A 7761-nucleotide genomic window follows, 5' to 3' on the forward strand; every position below is an offset into this window, starting at 1 on the left:
TTAGTTTCCGTTCTGAGGCCGTTTCTTTCCTCTGAGAACCATTCCTTGACTACACACATATGGGAGGAAGCGCCTGTCCTTTGCATGCTCACAGCATCCTCAACTTCCCCACCTGCTTATGGCATTTGGTCTATGAGGAGAAGACTGTACCTGTCCAGGCCATCATTGTATCCTCAACAGTGCCTAACTGTTGTTTTTTTTTTTTTGCGGTACTCGGGCCTCACTGTTGTGGCCTCTCCCGTTGCGGAGCACAGGCTCCGAACGCGCAGGCTCAGCGGCCATGGCTCACGGGCCCATTCGCTCCACGGCATGTGGGATCTTCCCGGACCGGGGCACGAACCCGTGTCCCCTGCATCGGCAGGCGGACTCTCAACCACTGCGCCATCAGGGAAGCCCGTGCCTAACTGTTGAGTGAATGAATGAATGAATGAATGAATACATCTGGAGAACTGGGGTGGGGAGGGGTGAATAGGTAAACTGAAGAGTCTCCAATAAAAAATTTCATAGGAGAAAATGAAGATAAAAATGCTTGATTCTGGGAGAATGGCGCAAAGCCAGAGAGGAGGGATGATCTTAAACAGAGCAAATGCCTTTCATCCATATAGTTCCCCAGCTCAGACTCCAGGGAGTCACACTTAAGTCCCAAGATAAGGTGACTCCAAGAAAGAGTCAAAAGAGAAACCTCCACAGGTATAGACTGTATCAGTCAGCATCGGCTGTGTAATAGCAGCCACTCCAGGCATAAAGGTGGTGATGGTGTAGCTCACAACTCTGGAGTCCTCCAAAACAGACACTTTCACTTTATTTATTTAGTTAGTTAATTTATTTTTTATTGGGGTATAGTTGTTTTACAATGTTACATTAGTTTCTACAGCGCAGCAAAGTGGAGTTCCCTGTGCTATACAGTAGGTTCTCATTAGTTATTTATTTTATACATAGTAGTGTATATATGTCAATCCCAATCTCCCAAATCATCCCATCCCCGCTTTCCCCCCTTGGTGTCCATACGTTTGTTCTCTACGTCTGAGACACTTTCACTTTAGTGAGCTTGAGCAGGACAGAGGAAAAGGGCAGACATCCATAGCAAATACAAGCCTTAGTTCCTGTAGCCCCTTAAGACTCCCAGAATTCTTTGAGAGTTATTTTGAGGGGACAAGAGTTTTGGCAGAGTTGATGGAGAACAAAATCAACAACTCCTGTTTATAACATATGTGACCCTATTTTTACCCCCGGTTGGTGTGGCCTGGGAGATATCGACTGTGTTCATATTTGCTAGCTTCTTTGTTTAGAATAACTTATAAATAAAGATGATGGCTAATTCTTCCACATGCACTCTGCAGGGTCATTTATAGTTTCTCTCTGCAATTAAATTGCAGGCTCTGAAAGGAGTGGAGAATTTAATGAGGCAGATGAAAATCTGATAAATTGGCCTTGTCCTTCCTTGGAGCAGCGTTATGACTATATGTCACATAAGGGTGTTATTTACTAGTATTTTTAGGAGAAGTGATTTGCTTCTTATAATAGAAGACCTTTCAGATAATTATCTACACTTGCTTCTTATTAGAATAGCCTATAGTTGCACAAAATAGGAAAATTATGACCCCTTTTCCTGCTGTGAATTTAGATAAAAATGAGTGAATAGAGGACAAGATTGCATGATCAACACATTCTAATGTCACTTGGAATGGTGTATTTTCTCTCTTTATTATAATAATGCAATGCCAACAATTACATCTTCCTACTGAGGCAGTAAATGGAAAGAGAAACAATGTTGTTTACAACAAAATTCTTTATATTTGCTTTTGGCTATAATTGAAAGGGAAATAGTTGTAATAGGTGGGCAGAGAGTGTTAAAATCCCTATGGTGAGAGGAATTAGTCAGCATCTCACTTTCCTCCCAAATCTATTTGCAAATATGAATTTACATAGAGATTGTGGGCCGTTTGGAAAAAGAGGCTGGAACACTGACCCACTCCCCACCTCCCCTGGTTCTCTTGACCTGGGCCATACATCATGGCTTCCTGGTGACTAATCCACTGATCCTATACCATTCCCAGCCAATCAAACCAGAATCTCTAGGATGGGCAGACATAACCTTTTAAATAAAATTTGCCAGGTGATACTAACATGCACCCAGGTTGAGAACCACTATTCTAGAATGTACAAAATTGTTCGTAGACCTGGAGTGTTGACAGTAGAGATCAGACTTCTGGAAAGACTGTAGGTCCCTGAGAGACGATTCACTGTGAAGTCCTGAAGGCCCAGCAAGGTGGTGGCTGGTGGCATTCGTGCCTGTCAGCCATCTAGCCAGCTCTGTGCGTGTGTGTGCTATACCCACAGACAGAGCAAGAGGGGCCTGCATATTGTAAACATTGACACACCATGAGGCCAAAGCTTTTTTCCCAGTGTCTTAGAAAAGTTTTTTTTTTTTTTTATACTTGGTAACCTATTGAATGAATGGAAATTATGGAAAAGGAAATAATGAGCCAAACCAAGCCCTTCAAATGCATGCGTGCGTGTGCGTGTGTGTGTGTGTGTGTGTGAGAGAGAGAGAGAGAGAGAGACATAGAGAGAGAGTAAGAGTGAGAGGAGAGGGAGGGAAAGAGGGAGAAGTTGTGCATTTTTTGAGACTCAGTTTTTCTGGGAATTCATGCTGACCAAGTATAAAATAGAAGAGAGGGAAAACTCTCACTGTGGCAGTTATGTAGCTCCAGTGGCTATGACCTGTGGTGGGGAGGATAGCGGAAGAGGGTTAGTGAATTGTGGAGTCCTCTCTATGGGTCTCATGGTGGCTGGGTGTGAAATCTTTGCTCAGCTAGTCTTGGTGGTAAGTTAAAGAGTTGTTTCATCAGGATCTGGTGGCCATTCCCCTTTGGATTCTGGGATAATTTAGGGGAGGCAATGACTTCTTGGCTTGGAGAATCCCTAAGATTTTTTTGATCATGTGGATTCCACTATTCCATGGGAGGCAGGCAATGTCCTGGCCTAAGTCTGACTCAGAGAGGGGAACTTCCTTGAAGACTTTGTCTTGATAATGTAACTTCCCAGTTCCACCCACTTAGTCCCATTATAACTCATATTGTATTAACAAGAGAGGCCAAAGGAGGAAGTGTCTTGTGTGTACCTTGTCCTAACAGCATCTTTGACAGTTGGTCCATAACTGCATTCAAGATTCTTCCCTGCAGTAAGTTAGCTTTCCTACATTTTGCAAGGAGTTGGGTCATGAGTTCTTACCTGAGACTCCTGAAAATAGGTACATAAGAAGATATGATGATAACAGAGTTTATCTAAAGCCATTGGCTGGGAACAAGGAAGGAAGAAAAGAAAGATAATTTGCAAATATCCATTCAAGGCCATTCCACTCTGAGAAAATGTTTCCTTCATGCTTGGATCACAAAGGAAGATTGGAAGATTTTTCTTGAGGTCTGTTTCATTCATTTTATTTTACTGTTAGTCTTCTCTTTGATTAATATCAAGCTCAGCAACCTCAGACCTTTGCAACCTAAATGCATCAGAGATCTTTGATATCACTATTACTATAATGCTGTAGGAATTATAGCTTTTCTGTGGTAACCTTTCATAGATCCCCTTTTTATTTCACAAAACAACGACAAGGTGACAGTAACAGCTTTTCGGGTGGAATTTTAGCCCTGAGCAGCACAACAGGGGAATGACCTGGGCTCTCATTCTTTCCATTCTAACTGGGTTATAGCAGTTCAGCCTGTGAGGTGTAGAATCTGGGGAGGAGTCTGCATCGAGGTCACTGAGATTTGGTTTTTAATATCGGTGATGCTACAGCTGTGAGGCCCATTATTTTGGTTTATCTGACGCTATGCAGTAATTAAATATGTCTTCGTGCTTGCTAAGTTTAAGATTACATAAGTGCAGCATAAGAATCTACATTCATGGAACTTTCAATTTGTTTAGGGAAACAAGACATAGAACCTTAAGTAGTACGAGAACAGTGTATATAATATATATTGCGATGAACAGTTAAGAGCATAAGTGGGTAGGAAGAGCTGGAGAAAATTGCTTGGAATAAGTAGGACTGAGAGAGGTCTCGAAGGCTAGGAAGGATACGTAGAAAGGTGAAAGGTATGACATTTGGGGTGACGGAATAGTTAAGCAAAGGTGTGGAGGTGGGAAACAGGTTGATGTATTTCAGGAACAATGAGGAGACTGTTAGCTAGAGCATTCTTCTCTAGGGCGGCTGTAACAAAGTACTACAAACTTGGTGGTTTAAAACTATAGAAATGTATTCTCTCACAGAGGCTAGAAGTTTAAAATCAAGGTGTTGCACAGCCTCACTAGAGCTGAGGCTTAGCATGCGGCTTCACATGGAGCCCTTAATATTTAGATTCATTTAATGTTTCAGCATTTTTCTTGGGAATAACTAGAAATAACAAAATTTTTTGAGAACTCGTGTTTTCTTGAAAGTACCACCAAAACCTAAGTGCATCTTTCTCAAAATTAAATTTCATATTATTGCAACAATGGAGCAGTACAAAGGATGCGTTTTATTATGAAAAATATTTGTCCATAAATTGTGCCATCTTGTTGTTTAATATTATCATTAAAGAGCAGAGAGGTTTTGCACAAAAAAGGAAACCATCAACAAAATGAAAAGGCAACTTACCAGATGAGAAAAGATATTTGAAAATCATATACCTGATAAGGGGTTAATATCCAAAATATATAAAGAACTCATACAACTCAATAGCAAAAAACCAAGCTGATTAAAAAATGGGCAGAGGATGTGAATGCACATTTTTCCAAAGAAGACATACAAAGGGACAACAGGTACATGAAAAGGTGCTTAACATCACTCATCATTGGGGAAATGCAAATCAAAACCACAATGAGATATCACCTCACACCTGTCAGAATGGCTATTATCAAAAAGACAACACATGACAAGTATTGGTGAGAACATGAATAAAAGGGAATCCTTGTGCACTGTTGGTAGGAATGTAAATTGGTGCAGCCAATATGGAAAATATTGTAGAGGTTCCTCAAAAAATTAAAAATGGAACTACAGTATGATCCAGCAATTTCACTTCTGGGTATTTATCTGATGAAAACAAAACACTAGCTTGAAAAGACATATGTACACCCTTATGTTCATTGTAGCATTATTTATAATAGCCAAGACATGGAAACAACTGTGTCCATCAGTGGATGAATGGATAAAGAAAATGTGATTTAAATATTATTCAGCCATAAATAGGAATGAAATCTTGCCATTTGTGACAACACAAATGGCTCTTAAGGGCATTATGATAAGTGAAATAAGTCAGACAGAAGAAAGCAAATACCATATAATTTCACTTTTATGTTAAATCTAAAAAAAAAATTTATAACTGAACTCATAGATACAGAGAATGGATTGGTGGGTGGAAGAAGCAGGGTGGTGGAGGGTGGGTGAAATGAATGAAGATGGTCAAAAGGTACAGACTTCCAATTATAAAATAAATAAGTCCTGGCAATGTATAGCATAGTGACTATAGTTAATAATACTATACTGTATATTTGAAAATTGCTAAGAGAGTATATCTTAAGTTCTCATCACAAGAAAACAATTTTGTGTAACTATGTGTGGTGATAGATATTAATTAGACATTGTGGTGATCATTTAGCAATATATAAAAATACTGAATCATTATGTGTACACCTGAAACTAATATAATGTTATATGTTATAACTTGAAAAAAGAAGGAAATGAATAGCTAAAAGTACACTGGAGAAGTATTTTAGCAGGAGCGACTACAGTAGTCGTTCATGGTTACTTCTGCCCATTTCCTTTCTTGCGTTAAGGAGAATTTATAAGCTGTTAACTTTGTATGCTCTGCATAAACTGTTATAAAATTTTCAGATGTGAATTTAGCTTATTTTTTTACCTACCAAAGATCTCGAAGAGAGTGGAGAAATTAACCAGAAAGGTTTATTTCAAAAGCAACTTTTATTAAAATGTCATTAGCAGTAATTCAGGATATAAAGTTAATAACTTCTTTAATAAAGCTATTCATCATTGATAGATCCTCAACATATTTACCTGAGTAAACAACTCTCTTTTCCTTTCAGTTTCACTTAGTGTTAGGGGCAAGCATAGATTTTTTTCCTCTGGCTTGTGTTTATAAAATAACTCCTTTCAATCTGCTTTATGTGCATTTACACATATGAAAAGAAGTAAAAATATATTACAGAGCCTTTATTCTTTTTTTTTTTTTCGGTACGCGGGCCTCTCACTGCTGTGGTCTCTCCCGTTGCGGAGCACAGGCTCCGCACGTGCAGGCTCAGCGGCCATGGCTCACGGGCCCAGCCGCTCCGCGGCATGTGGGATCTTCCCAGACCGGGGCACGAACCCGTGTCTCCTGCATCGGCAGGCGGACTCTCAACCACTGCGCCACCAGGGAAAGCCCCCCAAAGCCTTTATTCTTATATATTAACTATGTGAAATTTAATTTTCTACCCATCAAAATATTTTCCCCTTTAATTAATTATCAATTAAACTCTTGTTCTTCTTGTACTATACACCTGAATTACCTTCCTACCTGCTATAAAATTCTATGAAACTTTCCAGTAGGTGTTAGGAAAACATTATTCTGGATCCAGACCTCCAAAAGCTTTTTAAAACAATTTATCATCAAAATTAAAAAAAACCAAAACACTTTTGTGCTTCAAAGGACACTATCAAGAAGATAAAAAGACCATTTAAAAAGGGAAAAAATATCTGCAAATCATATATATGATAAGGGACTTGTATCTAAAATATAAAGAGCTCTTATACTCAATAAAAAAGAGGCAAATAATCCAATTAAAAATGGATGAAGGGGCCTCCCTGGTGGCGCAGTGGTTGAGAATCCGCCTGCCGATGCAGGACACACGGGTTCGTGCCCTGGTCCGGGAAGATCCCACATGCCGCGGAGCAACTAAGCCCGTGAGCCATGGCCGCTGAGCCTGCGCGTCCGGAGCCTGTGCTCCGCAACGGGAGAGGCCACAACAGTGAGAGGCCCGCATACCGCAAAAAAAAAAAAAAAAAAAAAAAAAAAATGGATGAAGAGTTCAGATAGACATTTCTCTGAAGAAGATATACAAATGACCAATAAGCACAAGAAAAGGTGATCACCATCATTAGACATTAGGGAAATACAAATCAAAAATCACGAGATACCACTTCACACCCACTAGGATGGATGGTTATAATAAAAAAGACAGACAATAAGTGTTGGTGAGAATTTGGAGAAATTGCACCCTCGTATATTGCTCATGGGATTGTAAAATGTTGCAGCCATTTGGGAAATTGGATTGGCAGTTCCTTGAGTGGTTAAATATGGAGTTGCCATATGAACTAGCAATTCCTCTCCTAGGCATATACTCAAGAGAATAAACATGTGGCCACAAAAAACTTGTACACAAATGTTCATAACAGCATTATTCATAATAGTCAAAAAGTGGAAATAACCAAAATGCTTGTCAACTAATGAATGAATCAATGAAATGTAGTACTGTTTGTACAATCGTATATTATTGGGTCATGTTATGGACTGAATGTTTCTGTCTCCCCTACTCCCCCCCCCACCTCAAATATTGAAGCCATTACCCCCAATGTGATGATATGAAGAGAGGAGGTCTTTGGAAGGTAATTAGGTTTACATGGGCTCATGAGAGTGGAGCCCACATAATAGGATTGGTATCCTTATAAGGAAAGGAAAAGACATTAAAGCATCTTCTCTCTGCCATGTGAGGATCCAGTGAGAAGTT

This window comes from Kogia breviceps, chromosome 5, assembly GCF_026419965.1.
Source record: "Kogia breviceps isolate mKogBre1 chromosome 5, mKogBre1 haplotype 1, whole genome shotgun sequence".
Lineage (NCBI taxonomy): Eukaryota > Metazoa > Chordata > Mammalia > Artiodactyla > Physeteridae > Kogia > Kogia breviceps.